Below are 15,791 nucleotides of genomic sequence, written 5' to 3' on the forward strand. Positions count from 1 at the left end.
TGAGGTGGAGGGAGGGAGAGGGAGGGGTAGACCGAGGATGAGGTGGAGGGATGGAGTTGAGAGGTATATGAGGGAGTGGGGGGGTGAGTTGGGAGGAGGGTAGTCAAATGGTGGGTGACAGAGCGACTTGGAGGCGTTTTGTCTGCGGCCACCCTTTGCAGGATTTGGGCATCGGGCTATAGGTAGATAGATAGATAGTTTCTTTATGAGGGTGACAATATATGTAACATGTAAATTTTATCAGCATTGTGTCATGTAACGCCAAGTTTGAAGTTATAATGGGTGTCAGTATTTTCCCATTGTTTTGTTATTGCAGTGACCTCCCTCCTCCTCGACCAGTGTGCCTTGTATTAATACTGCAGAATTCACTGCAGTGGAGAGGGGATGTTGGAGTTAGTGTTTGCGTGGGAGCTTTTCCTGCCAAGTGGAGCTCCCACACGCGCCACCGGCTCATGCCTGGGGCTTGGCGGGCAGTCTGACTCAGGCCATGCAAGTGATAGGACATGCCCATTCGTGGACCTCTTAGAATAAATCTCAAATTGTTGCTTTTATCTCCCTCCAGGTCCTCACCCCAGCACGGAGCAAATTAGAAAAAAAAAGTAGTGGGATTGCAAGTAAGTAGATGGTACATAAACAAAAGGGACTAAGAAAAAGGAAGGTAGCAGACTCAGATGTCAAATATGTAAATAACATGATTAAGTTGATGTGCTCAAATGTAGATGAAAAGATTATACTAAAGAGACATATTTGCCTAACTGAAACAAAATTAATCCCAAGGATATCAAACAACACCCTAAACTTTGAGGATTACAATATGTGGAGAAGAGATAGAAATTAGAAAAAAGGAGTTCTGGTATTAACAAAGAAAACTCTACAAGTCATAGGGATATAACTAGATGTACCATCACAAGTAATACTGACTGCATTAGAGATTAACACATCTGAAGGGAAAATACCTGTGGCAGATATATACATGCCACCCAAAACAAACACCTGGGAAAGAGGCGAATATGAAGACCTGGCAGAAAGTTCAGTTCAGAGTTTACGAGCCCTACTACATAGACTAGAAGAGAAATCTGAAAGAATTATGTTAACTGAAGACTTCAATACAAATATAAATTGAAATACTCTAGATGTAAGAAGCCATGAAAGCTGTTGGGATCAAAAGCTCCTGGATCTTGTACAGGAGTTTTTCTTAACACTGCAGGTAAAGGAAAACACCAGAAAAAAGGCAGTTGATGATCCACCATTACTAGATCTTATATTTACCAGGCAAGATAATGATATCAACAACATAACATATCCCTCTCCATTCAGGAAAAACGACCATGTAACATTAAATTTCAGCGTTAGGATTGCATATGATATAGTACAGTAATGAGAGTTACATTAAGAGCCTAAACTACAAAAAGGTCAATTATCATGACCTAAAGAAGTAATTCATAGAAATAGAATGGGAAAAGGAGCTTAGAGGACAAGGTATAAATGTTATATATGAAAAATTCTGTGGATTATATGAAGCAAGAGTCTAAAATTATGTCCCTCAGCACCAAGAAACAGAAATAAGGATAAAGAAGTGGTTTAACACATATTGTAACAAAAGAGAAACGAGACTTGCTGTGGAATAGATGCAGAAGACATAATAGTGAGAGGGCATATAACGACTATAAACAGGCAAGAAATGATTATACATGGGTAAGGAGAGAAGCTCATAGGCAGTTTGAGGAAGACATTATGAATGAAAGTAGTGATCAACCAAAGCTTTTTTTTACAGCTACATCCAAGCAAAACCAAAGCTAAAGATAAAATACAGTCCATCAGGGATGAGGGGATAACCTACATCAAGGAAAACGATTTTTGCAAAGTTCAGAACAAAAATTTTCAATCAGTTTTTACAGAAGAAAGTAATTTTGAGAGAGATGATAAGGATCATGCATGCCCACACATATTACCAGATATACGATTATTGAAACAAGAGGTACAGGAAGAGTTGAGTAAATTAGACACAGGAAAAACAAATGTTTTTGACGAAATTTCAGGTTGGGTGCTACAGATGTGCAGAAGAGTTAAGCAGACTAATATATTTAACTTTCATGGAATCCTTAAGTCAAGGTAAACTTCCATATATTTGGAAGAAAGCAAGCATTGTTCCCTTGCTCAAGAAAGGAAATAGACAGAATCCACTCAGCTGTAGACCAGTGTCCCTGACCAGTGTTGTAAGCAAGGTACTGCAAAAGTTAATAAGAAAAATTTGGGTAAACCATCTGGAAAAATACAATATGATAACAGAAAGACAGTTCGGTTTTAGAAAAGGAAAATCATGTGTTACAAATCTATTAAGCTACTGTGAATAGAGTTGCAGAAACACTACAGAAAAGAGGGATGGGTGGACAGTATCTATTTAGATTTTAAGAATGCACTTGACAGAGTACAGCACCAAAGACTTTTATGGAAACTACAGTGCTCGACAAAAGTATTGCGTGCCATTATAATTACCTTTAATGCTTGGTAGGATTTCCTTTGCACTTCTTCACAGACCTGAGACGTCGTGGAAGTGAAAGGGCGAGGTTCCTCAGGTGCTGGGATGATATACAGTAATCCCTCCACTATCCGACGTAATAGAGCCAAAGGCATGTCCGGAAAGTGGTCCTGTCCGGATAGTGGGCACCAGCCTCCTGGACTGGTACTTATGGACCCTAATCAGCCTAACTTTGAAAGCCTCCTAAATAACTCCCTACCGGACATGCATAGCACTATTTAAACCTATTTAAGACCTTATTCACACCAATAATGGACATAAAGCATGAAATAAGTGAAAAGGAACCAAAGAATGAGGGATTAGAAGTGACTGTACCTCAGCCAGGATACTTACATCACATTTGTGGCTGCCTTTCTAAGGTTTTGGCAGTGGTGAAAACGCTCTTGAAGCACTTACAGTAATCCAGTGTTGTGCTGCACTTAATTCTTTGCACTGTAAGTTATAATTGTTTAACACTGCACATTGTTCTTAACTGCGCCGCTGCAGTTCTAACCGCCAGTTTAAACTGCCAATTTGCACTCCACAGTTGATCCTTTGCACTCTAAGTTCAAATTTCTTAACACTGCACCACACTGTAAATTCCCATGTGGTCTAGAGGCGAGGTATTGCAGTATATTCACTGTTTATTCACAAAAAAAGAGCACGTGTGGCTTCCAGTGCGATAACCATCTACTGTATTCACAATCGAAGTTAGGGAGTAACTGTTGATGTCGGAGAAACAGAGTTGCCGGATCGCAACGGCCACATTACCAGTCTCCTCAACTTTCATTACCAAATTTAACTTTCCATTACCAAATTCTTAAAGCTAGCATTTATTCTTCACTAATTATATATACAAGTGGAAATACATGTAATCACTCTCCTTATAATTAACAGCATGTTGATTATTTTCATGCTATGTAGGGTAGCAGATTAATCAGAGAGAGCAAACAATCCACCATCTCCATCCTGTGTATCCTCATACATGTGAAAAATCCATTTGGTAATGCATTATTCTGAATCATTACCAAACAAATTTTTCATTACCAAATTGGCCCACATTTGGTAATGAAAAATAACAAACGGCAACCCTGACAGGGAAGGGGGGAGGGGGGAGGAAGGAAGGGGTGAAGGGGCCATGGTGTAAGCAGCTGTTTGGCGCCGTGCGGCAATTTCAAATTACGGGTGGGAAAAAATTCGGATTTTTTGGGGATTAATTTCTTTTTTTTGGGCCATTTTTTGGTTCCGATGGTCCAGGCCCACTACGTCCGGTAAATGGGGATGTCCGGAAAGTTGGCGTCCGTAAAGTACAGGGATTACTGTACTTGCCCAAGATTCACGAATGGCTGCTTCCAGCTTAGGCAGAGAGCTCACGTCCTTCCCTTGGAGATTCTTCTTTGCAAGGTACCAGAGGTTTTCTATCGGGTTGATGTCTGGGCTATTGCCTGGCTTGTCTTTCATGAAGGAGACCTCGCAGTCACAAAGCCAGTTGGTGACAGATTTGGCTTTATGAGCAGGTGCACCGTCCTGCTGAAACACTGTGAGCTCGAAGGACTCAGGTAAATGATCACAAAGCAACTCCAGGTAAACATCCTGATTCACTCTGCAGTTCTTGGGAAGCACAACAAGCTTCCCCAAACCCTTACCAGAGAAACAACCCCATACCATTAATGAATCAGGGTGTTTAACTGTGCTCTCCACTTAACGGGGGTCAAGCAGATCACTACCTCTGCGCCGGTACACGAGTGCTCCTTGATTACAGGTAACGGTAAACGTTGCCTCATCAGACCACAACACTGACAACCATTGGTTCTTACTCCAATTAAGGTACTTGTTAGCAAAGGCAAGCCTACGAAGTCGCCGGTTACGTGTAAGAAGAGGCGCACTGAAACCTCGCCAAACACTTCCGAGTTGCTCTGCTTAATTCTCCTTGCAGTCACACGAGAATTAGACTCCACTGCACGTTTTAGCACATTAACAGACCTCGGGGATGTTTTCCTGGGCCTACCAGACTGTGGTTTCTTTGTAGGAACGTCACCACTATTTTCCACTCTGTAACAGGCACACCACCTCCGCACTGTCGACCGAGCCACACCAACCGAATCACTAATTTCCTTCGTTTGGTGGCCTGCCTCCTTTAGAACAATGATCTGTAATATTATTTCACTCGACAATTCACGGGTAGGGGCCATATTACAATAGCGAAAGCCAAAACACTGCGGGTCACTAGGTAAAAAATGGCGCAATAAGAGAGGGAGGAGCTGCCGGGTTCCCCTCTCTCACGCAGCCCGCAGGCAACTGAGGTGCCAGCCAACCAGCGTGCAGTAAGGCCTCAGGCTGCCGTGACATCATGTTAGTGACCAAAACTTCTGGCTAAATTTTTTCTCCCAAAAAAGGGTGATTCTTTTTTCGCCAAAAGTATTATGCGCACCTTGACATAGGTGCGCAATACTTTTGTCGAGCACTGTATACCATCAAGGAGGAATCCAAGGTAATATGTTTTGTTGGATGCATGATTTTCTCAGAAAACAGGAAGTGAGAACAGTACTAAGGGGTAATTGCTGATCATGGAAGGAAGTGACTAGCAGAGCCCCACAGGGCTCAGTGCTGTCATCAGTTATGTTTCTAGTATACTGTATATAAATGATATAGACAGGAACATTGGAAATGGAAGCTCTCTAAATATGTTTGCTGATTTTGCAAAATTACAAAGGAGAATTACAAACACACATTCTTGCAGAGAGCTTCATGAAGAATTAAATAAGTTTCATGAATGGAGCAATAGATGGCAAATGGAATTCAGTGTGGACAAATGCCATGTAATTAAGTTTGATAAAAGTGGAAAAAAAAAACAGATTGGGATTATAAGCTTGGAAGTTCATCCATATACATATCAGAAAAGAAGAAGGACCTAAGAGTGATTATCAGTAACAGACTATCTCTGGCTTTACTGCTTGATTACATTTAAAATTCCTGGCAGTGTAACGTCAAAGGTCATTGCCGCCACAAAAAAAAAAAAAAAAAAATCCACATGTGAACCATCACAACCAGTACAAATATCAAAGTAACCCCATAAAACAACACACAATAACGCTATTGCAGATTTAGGAAGCCAGCTTCCTCAAGATAGGAGAAGGTTACTCCTCCCATCATACACGCTTCCTCACCTAGGATTAAGGAGAGACAGTAAGATCCATCTCCTGCCCAAAACATGGAAAAGAATCGATGGCAAGCATTCATGAAACTCGGACAAAGGTGCCTCACAGTTAATGGGACCAGACAGTCATCACAAGAAGGAGGGAATCTTCCCTCAAGAAGATGTCTATATTATAGTCAGGCATGTATGACCCATCCGTAGGTAGGTCATGGCAGCTTCCCAGTGGCATGGCACTGTCAGAGATGCCCGTGGCTCCACTACTACCTTCACCTCCTGGAGCTTGTTGGGAACAGGAAGTGTATCCCAGACATGCTGCCAAGAGGCTTGTACAGCAGTCCTACTTATTGGGAAGTAATCCCTGTAGGGGAGAGGTCTGTTAGAGGCAACAAAGGTAGCCACTGACCATGCAACCTCATCAGCATGCTCATTCCCATGTACTCTCACATGGGCTGGCACCAAGCAAAATGATACCCTCCGGCCATGATGGTCCAGGAGGAGGAGCCTTTCTAAAATCCTCTAAACCAAGAGGTGAGGAGAGTTGAAATGTTCAAGGGCAGACAAGGCTGCCCTTGAATCACTAAAAACAGTAAAACTAATAGCCTCATGGGTAAGAATAAGCTGCAGAGCCATCAGGATTGCTGACAGCTCTGCAGTAAAAGTAGAGGCAGAGAAAGGTAGGCTGACTATCTCTGGCTGACCACATAAATGAGAAGGTACAAAACAATCACACACTGCTTGCTAATATGAGAATAGCGTTCACATATATAAATGAAGACATGATGAGGAAGGTAATAACATCATTCATCAGGCCAGCCCTGGAATATGCATCATTGGTCTGGAATCCTCATCTCAAAAAACACATAGATAAGATTGGAAAAGTACAATGGGCTGCTACAAGATGGGTACCAAACATAAAGGATCTAAGCAATGAAGAAAGACCAGAAAAACTGAACCTACCAACATTACAAGAGAGAGAAGGAAAAGAGGAGACATGATTACACTATATAGATGCATCTCAAGGAAAGAGAAAATAGACATCAGTGAGTATATAACCTATGTGGAGGCATCAGCAAGAGGACACTGCAAAAAACTGCATAAAAAGAGAGGTAACAGAGACATAAGGAAATTCAGGTTTCCAAATAGGGCAATTGATCACTGGAATGTGCTGCCGAATAAAATAGTGTATGCCAAAACTGTTCATAAATTTAAGGATATGTATGGTAAAAATGGTTTAACACACAGGACAATACGAGCTTGACTCATTCCTGTAAAAATTCAGTAAGATAAGAACAATTAGGTAAGTAAGAACACACACACACACACACACACACACACACACACACACACACACACACACACACAGCCGGAGAGAGCAGACGTCCCAGCCATCGCTGCTAACCTTAAGTAGTTTCAGGAATTTTGTCTGTCCTGTCTCCTAAGATCTTGTCTTAAATTTAAAATAATGAAAGTTAATAGACTACCAAAAATGTAAAGATTTATTGGCTAGAGAATACGTGAATGTTTGTATTTTTTTTTTTTTTTCAGTAACAGCTGTTTTGGTACTTAACCAACATTAAACATGACTGAAAATGTAAACAATGAGGGACTCGAATTTCAAGGATTTGATACAAATACCAATATCATGGACCTGGTTAAAACATTAATTATGAGGATTAGTGAATTTGAAAAGAAAGTAGAGAATCTAGTGATAAAGGATGTGTCTGAAAATACGGATACTACCAAACAGAGTCTGATCCAATCCAGTGAAACAGCGAATGAAGAGATTAGAAATTTGAAGCGGGAAAATGAATTGAGGAGGAAACTAGAAGAGAGTACTAATAAAATGGAGAAGGTGGTAATGTATTAGAAGAGCATAAGGCAAAGTGGGCACATGTAGAAGAAGAACAGAAAGAAGTGGTCAGCTTAAGAGAGATCATTCAAGAAGAAAGGGAAATGAACAAGAAAAAGATGGAAGAAAATGTAGTGAAAATACTGAAGAAAAAAGAGAAAATAGTGAGAGAAACTGTAGAAAGGAACAGATGTGTAGTAATATTTGGAAACAGGGAAGAGGAAGAAACGGTTAGGTTCGTAAGACTCGAGAGAGACATGAACCTTGTGAGAGGAATATTAGGCAAGATTGACCCCGAAGGAGACAAGTGGGTAAAAGAAATTGAGGAAGTAAGGAGGATAGGGCCTTATAAGAAAGGGGAAACAAGACCAGTGAGAGTCAAGTTTACATCAGAAAGTGTAATAAATGAGATACTTAAAGTGACTTGGAAATTAAGCAAAGAGGCGGGGATGGAAAATATTATAATAAGAAAAGATCTGAATGAAGAAGAAAGAGAAGTTTTAAAATCATTAAAGGAAGAAGTAAAGGGAAAAAATGATGAGAGGACAGAGGAAGAATGTAATACTTTTTTTTGGAGAGTATTGGATATGAAAGTAAGGATGTGGTATTTAAGGAAATAAAAGTGAAGGAAACTAAGGGGGATGGCTGTGAAAGATCAGAAGTTGAGGAAGTGGTACGGATAGAGAGTAGGAGAGAAGAGGGTATTAAAAACGTCAAAAATAATTTGAAGGTGATATATACTAATGTTGATGGTTTCATATCGACAAGGATCGAAATTAACGATTTCTTGAGAGAACATGAACCTGATGTCATATGCTTTGTAGAGACCAAATTAAGAGAAGATACTGATGTTCATTTGGGAGATGGTAAATACAAACTGTGGAGAAAAGACAGAAAAGAAAAAAAGGGAGGAGTGATGATAGCAGTGAAGAACAACATAAATGTAGATACTGTGGAAATGGGAGAAGGCAGGGCTGAAGTGATATATATGAAATTAGAAACTGGAGAGAATGTTAAGAGAGATATGGTGGTAGTGTATGTTCCCCCAAAGACGAGAGCATGGAAGGATGACGAATACCATGAGATGTTGTCAGATATGGCTAGCTATTTGCAAAAAAATAATTGAGAAAAGCAATAATATAATTTTAGTGGGTGACTTTAACTGTAAAGAGGTGAACTGGGAGGAATGGTACTCGGGAGGCGGCGAGGATTCATGGGGCACTATGTTATTAAATATAATAATGAATAATGTGATGACGCAATGTGTCAAAGAAGAGACACGGTTTCGAGGTGAGGACACACCAGCAAAGTTAGATTTACTGTTCACCAAAGAACCCGATGTAATAGAGTCATTGAAATATCTCTGCCCTTTAGGAAAAAGTGATCATGTGGTCATTGAGTTCCAGATGTTAATAGGGAACGTCGAGCCAAGAGACGAGCTTCATAGACAGGGAAGATACAACTTTGGGAAAGCAAACTTTACAGGATTGAGAAACTTTTTTGAAAATGCGGATTGGAGAAAATTCTGAGAAACAAGAGAGATACAGAAGAAGTGGGATATCTTTCTAGACCTCTATAATTTGGGAGTGGAAAAATTTGTACCAAGAGTAAGAGGGAAAGAAAACAGGAAAAAGGAGTGGTTTAATAGAAGGTGTATGATAGCAAAAAAAGAGAGAGATAAGGCATGGAACAATTGGAGAAAGACAGGTAACAACAGAACAAAGGAAGAATATAAAAGAACAAGAAATGAATACACAAGAATACATAGAGAAGAAGAAAGGAATTTTGAAAAAGATATAATAGACAAATGCAAGGATGAACCCAAACTGTTTTATAGATTTCTTAGTGGCAAACTGAAACAAAAGGAAGGAATCACCAAACTGAAAGTAGAAGGACAGGTCTTTAAGGATGCGGCAATGCAAGCAGAAATAATGAACAAACGTTTCCAGTCAGTTTTCACTAAAGAAAAGGAGCTTGTGGAAGGGGAGGGAGTGATTAGAAATGTTCCAGTGATAAATGATATAAAAGTGGATGTACAGGAAGTGTATAAATTACTGGAAACTCAAGATGTAAGGAAAGCCCCAGGACCTGATGGAATTTCTAATTGGGTACTGAAGGAATGCAGAGAACAACTGGCGGATAAAATTCACAGTTTAATCGTGTGCTCACTGGAAGAGGGGAAAGTGCCACAAGAATGGAAGAGGGCAAATGTGCTACCAATTTACAAGGGAGGAAACAGGGAAGAACCCCTGAATTATAGACCAGTGTCTGTAACCAGCATGGTCGCAAAATTGTGTGAGAGAATCCTGAAAGACAGATGGATGAAATATCTGGAAGAGATGAATATTTTGGCTGAATGTCAGTTTGGATTCAGAAGTGGAAGGTCATGTGTTTCTAACTTGTTGAGCTTTTACACAAGAGCGATTGACGTGGTACAGGAGAGAGATGGTTGGGTGGATTGTGTGTACTTAGACTTAGAGAAGGCCTTTGACAAGGTACCTCATAAAAGACTAATGTGGAAACTAGAATTTATAGGAGGACTGAAGGGGAAACTTCTGGAATGGATGAGAGACTTTTTGAGAGACAGACAAATGAGGACAGTAATAAAGGAAAAGATGTCTGGATGGAGGGAAGTAACAAGTGGAGTCCCTCAAGGCTCGGTGTTGGCGCCAGTAATGTTCCTGATTTACGTAAATGATATGGTAGATGGAGTGAACAGTTATGCAAGTCTGTTTGCTGATGATGTAAAGATTTTGAGGAAGGTAGAGGTTGAGGAGGATTGTAAAATACTGCAGGAGGATTTGGATAGGATACACAATTGGAGCCGGAGGTGGGAAATGAAATTTAATGTAAAGAAATTTAAAATATTGGAAATGGGTAAAAGTACCAGGAGGCCACCACTGAATTATTTGTTGGGTAATGAATTAATCACAAAAAGGAGAGAAGAGAAAGATTTGGGTGTGCTGGTCCAAGATAGTTTGTCACCAGAAAAGCACATTAACAAGATAGTTGGAGAGACTTATAACCTCTTGACTAACATAAGAGTAGCATTTCATTATATGGATGAGGAGATGATGAAAAAATTGATAGTGGCAATGATCCGCCCCAGGTTAGAATATGCAGCGGTAGTGTGGTCCCCACACAAAAAGAAAGATATAAACAAGATTGAGAGAATACAAAGAACAGCAGCCAAGATGGTCCCCAGTCTGACAGACCTATCATACAGAGAGAGGCTGGAAAAACTGGATTTGCCTTCGTTAGAGGAAAGGAGAAAGAGGGGAGACATGATTGCGGTGTTCAGGACCATGGTGGGAGTAGATAAAATTGACAAAGAAGATCTGTTTGTACGGGATAAGAGAGCAACAAGAGGACACGGAATGAAATTGAAAAAGTCAAGCTGCTTGAAGGGTATCAAGAAATATAGCTTTCCTTACAGAAGTATAGACTTATGGAATAGCCTGGACAAAGAGATTGTCCAGTCTAAAAACTTAAACGAGTTTAAAGCCAAATTTGACTTATTGAGAAACAGCGATGGAAACCCACGAGCATAGCACATTCCGTGTATATCACTATCTATCTATAGCCCGACGCCCTAATCCCGCAAAGGGTGGCCGCAGACAAAACGCCTCCAAGTCACTCTGTCACCCACCATTTGACTCCCCTCCCCCAACTCACCCCCCCCCTCCCTCATATACCTCTCAACTCCATCCCTCCACCTTATCCTCGGTCTACCCCTCCCTCTCCCTCCCTCCACCTCACCTACATACACCCTCTTAGTCAGTCTTTCATTCTCCATCCTCTCCACATGTCCAAACCACCTCAGTGTATTTCTCCTAATCTTTTCAACCACATCCACATCTACCCCACAACGTTCCTTCACTTCTTCATTCGTCAACCTGTCCCTCCACATCACTCCACATGCTCCTCTCAAGTAACTCATTTCCACTGCTCTCACTCTTGACTTGTTCCCTTCTTGCAAGGTCCACGCCTCGCTTCCATACGTCAGGGTAGGGATCACAATACCATCATGCAGTGACTTCTTAACTTCCATACTCACCTCCCTATTTCTCATCACTGCTTTCAGTGTACCAACAACCTTCCTTCCCTGCTGTACCCTTTCATTTACTTCATCCCCCAAAGTTCCATCCTCACTCATCACACTACCCAAGTACTTGAATGCACTCACATTCTCCATATCTTCACCATCCAACCTCACTGCACACTCTGTGACTTCATTCCTCTCAAACACCATAACTTTACTTTTGTTTACATTAACTTTCAGCTTCCTCCTCCTACACACTGTCCCAAATTCATTCACCAAACCTTGCAACTCCCATTCATCTTCACTCAACAATACTGTATCATCACAAACTAATTGTGATATATGTGTATATCACAATTAGGTATATTAGGTAAATACTTAAATATTTGGAACGACTTAGACAAAGAGGTGGTGCATGAGAAAAACATTCATGTGTGTAAAAGCAGACTTGATGAATGTGGATATGGAGACAGGACAACACGAGCATTGCTCAATTCCTGTATACTACAAATAGGTAAATACTGTACACACACACACACACACACACACACACACACACACACACACACACACACACACACACATGCACTCTCTCTCTCTCTCTCTGTCTGTCTCTCTCTCTCTCTCTCTTTCTCTTTCTTTCTGTATGTGTGTTTGTGAACTGTGGGTGTGTGTGCATCTTTGAGGCCTGTTCAGGAAGCATCCAACCTTAGTTTCTAAAAAAATAAAAATGAGTACGAAATCTTTTAGCTGGTGAGCCCAAAACCAGAACTCTCTGAAAACCACCCATTTTCTAGGTAAATAACAAAAGCAAGTAAATTTGATGGAGGAAATGGTGATTGTGTGATCTACAGGTATACATAGTGAGTGATGAGAAGGGTGGATGGTGAACTGAATGAAAGGAGGGCAATGATTGATTGTGTGTATGTGGATGAAAGTATGCAAAGATGTGTAATGGCTGCAAGAGCTTATAGAGATTGAGGGAGTGGACTGTCTGACCACTACTTCATGATGGCCAGAATCAAGATCCAAGCAAGATGGAGAAATAGAAGGGAAGGACGGGAGGAAGGAGTAGTTGCAAGGAGAGTGGAAAGGTTACAAGAGGATGAGAAAAAGGTAGAATATAAGAGAGAAGTGGAGGAATGATTGGGTAAATATGAATTGGAGCAGACGGGGGATGTGGAAGGTGTGTGCAAGATATTCATTGGAGAAATATGTTTTTTTTTTAATGCGAGGAAGAAGGACCCAAAGGCCATGAGCCTGCAATAACAGTTCTCTCCAAGAGAAAAAAATACCAGAGAGAGCCAAATTCAAGATCCGATCATTTCGAGATGCCTGGACACACTGCACTTGAAAGAGTGGAGATCATAGGCAGCAGGAAATACAGACAGAGGGAGACAGTTCCAGCATGTGTTGTGGTGTGTGGAGTGAAGAGAAAACGAAAGGGGGTGCAAGGAACAGCGTGGTGGAATGAAGAGGTGAGACAGGCTGTGGCACAAAAAAAGAAAGCATACAGTACAATGAATGGATTACAAATAGGGGCGTGGAAGAAGTTGAGAGGCGGAAGAGAGAGTTATATGTAGAAAGGAGGAGAGAGGTGATAAGATTAGTAAGAGTGAGTAAGAAGAGAGTGGATGATGAATTTGGAAGGAATTTTAGTGTATAGTGAAGGGACTGTGAGAAAATTTTCTGGGAAGAGCTGAAGAGAGTAAGACAGGGTGGCAGTGAAGTTAGCAGGGGAGTGAAAGATAAAAATGGTAGATTACTAGTGGAGAAGGGAGAAAAAGTGAGCGGATGGAGAGAACAATTTAATGAATTGTTGAACATAGAGAATGGAAGTAATGCGAGTATAAGTGACTGGGGAATGGCTGGGAGGAAGAGGGAGGTGAGAAGACAGGAAGAAATCAGTAGGATAGAAGTTGTGGAAGCAATGAAGAAAGTCAAATTGGGGAAAGCCCCAGGAATTGATGGAGTGTGTGGTGAAATGCTGAAGCATGGGGAAGAGATAGTAGTAGAATGGATGTGGAAGATGTGCAGATTGGCCTGGGAGGAGGGTAGAGTCCCGGAGGATTGGAAGTCAGGTATAATTATTCCCTTGTACAAAGGAAAATGGGAAAAAGAAGTGTGTGGTAATCATAGGGGCATTTGTCTTCGTAGTGTAATAGGAGAAGTGTATGGTAGGATACTTACTGACAGAGTTAGGGAAATAACAAAGGAATTAGTTGGAGAAGAGCAGGGAGGCTTTAGGAAGGGAAGAGGCTGCGTAGATTAGATATTCATTCTTAGATCTTTAGTGGAAAACTTTCTAGAGAAGGGAAAGAAGTTGTATCCGGCCCTAATGGATTTGGAGAAAGCATATGACAGGGTGTATAGACAAGGATTGTGGAAAGTATTAAGAATATATGGAGTAGATGGGAAGTTGTTGAATACTGTGAAGAGTATGTATGATGATGCTAAGGCTGCAGTGCGTGTGGATGGTGAACTGAGTGAATTTCTCTCTTTGAAGGTTGGGTAGAAACAGAGATGTGTCATGTCTCAATGGTTGTTCAATCTGTACATGGATGGGGTAATAAAAGAGACACAAGGTAGGGCAGTGGATGTTGGAGTGGCCCTTGTGAGAGAGGGTAGTGTTTGGAAACTCCCTGTACTGTTGTTTGCAGATGATGCTGTGTTGTTAAGTGAAGACAAAGGAGAGCTGCAAGGATTGGTGGATGAGTTTGGGAGAGTGTGTAAAAAACGGAATCTAGAGGTAAAAGTAGGGAAGAGTAAAGTGATGGTCTTTGAGAGAGGTGAAGTCAGTGTATGTACAGTGAGGTTGGATGAGGAGGAAATGGAAAATGTTAGTACGTTTAAGTACTTGGGGAGTGTGATGAGTAAGGATGGAGGTTTGGAGGGTGAAGTGCTTGAAAGGGTACAACATGGAAGAAAGGTTGCTGGTTCCTTGAAAGCAGTGATAAGGAACAGGAAAGTGAGCATGGAAGTGAAAAAGTTACTACATGACAGGATTGTGATACCAACTTTAACGTATGGAAGTGTAGCTTGGATGTTGTTGGAAGGACACAAGACAAGAGTGAGAGCAACGGAAATGAGTTGTTTAAGAGGAGCCTGTGGAGTCACATGGAGATACTGGCTGACAAATGAGGATATAAAGGAGCGTTGTGGTGTGGATGTGGATGTGATAGGAAGCGTTAGGAAAAACACACTGAGGTGGTTTGGCCATGTGGAGAGGATGGAGGTGAGAGACTGATGAGGAGGATGTATGTGAATGAGGTGGAGGGGGGAGAGGGAAGGGGAGGCCGAGGATGAGATGGAGAGGTATATGAGTGAGGGGGGTGTGAGTTGGGAGCAGGGCAGTGAAATGGCGGGAGACAGTGTGACGTGGAGGCGATTAGTTTGTGGCCACCCCGTGTGGGATTAAGGCGTCTGACAATAGATAGATAGATAGAGATAGTATATTTGTCACTTTGTTTCGGTGGCACTGTGGTGTTTCCCGCCTGATTCACACAGTAACTGGGTGACTTCTCTGTTCCTTCCCATTCAGTCACTCCCTTAGTCATTCCCTCCTGCTTCCTGAGTCAAGGCCTGAGTCATGGTGCTGCTTGTTTACCCACCTTTAGCATTGCACATCTAGTCAATATTCTTCAGTTCACCCTACCTAAAAGACTTGGCAAAAAGAATGAGGGTCTTGGTGGTGTAGAGAGGAAGCATACATCACTCTAGAATGAGGAAGATGGAGATATTAAAGAAATTTGACAGGTGCCTCTGTGAAAGCACTAAGTAATGGATATATTAAGTTTTTATTTATTTATTTATTTTTTTTAATTTTTTTTTAATAGATCATCGCTAATTCTGAATATTTACTACTGTATCAGTTTTTGCAGTGATTTACAAACCATTGGTTACATTTTTTCATGCCAACTTTTTTTCGGTAAAGAAACAGCCAAACATTATCACATGTTCCTGTTCTCCTAGTCATTTTCATTCCTCATTCTCCCTTTCATTTTCTGATGACATGAAGGAAAAAAAAAAAAAAACATCTAGCACAGTGTTGTGCCTGTTATTTTATTAGGTAGGAATTGTAGTTGGGATGGGTGATTTGGCTGCTTGACGATGGAGGAAGCATGACTTGGCTACATTGGTGGCCAGGCAGTGGTGTGACTAATTACCGTGTTGATGGTGATTTACTGAATCGGCATTTTCAATATACGATTTTTATCCTCCATAT

General features: G+C 41.1%; 1 protein-coding gene across 1 annotated transcript in view; it reads left to right on the forward strand.

Moving 5' to 3' along the window:
• Positions 1 to 15,791, forward strand: part of INPP5E (Inositol-3-phosphate synthase) — a 576,780-nt gene that overhangs the window by 438,097 nt on the left and 122,892 nt on the right. The gene's annotated exons all lie outside the window — the stretch shown is intronic.

Source organism: Coenobita brevimanus, chromosome 54, assembly GCF_032717465.1.
Source record: "Coenobita brevimanus isolate Jiangsu-jjx chromosome 54, ASM3271746v2, whole genome shotgun sequence".
In the NCBI taxonomy this organism is placed as follows: Eukaryota; Metazoa; Arthropoda; class Malacostraca; order Decapoda; family Coenobitidae; genus Coenobita; species Coenobita brevimanus.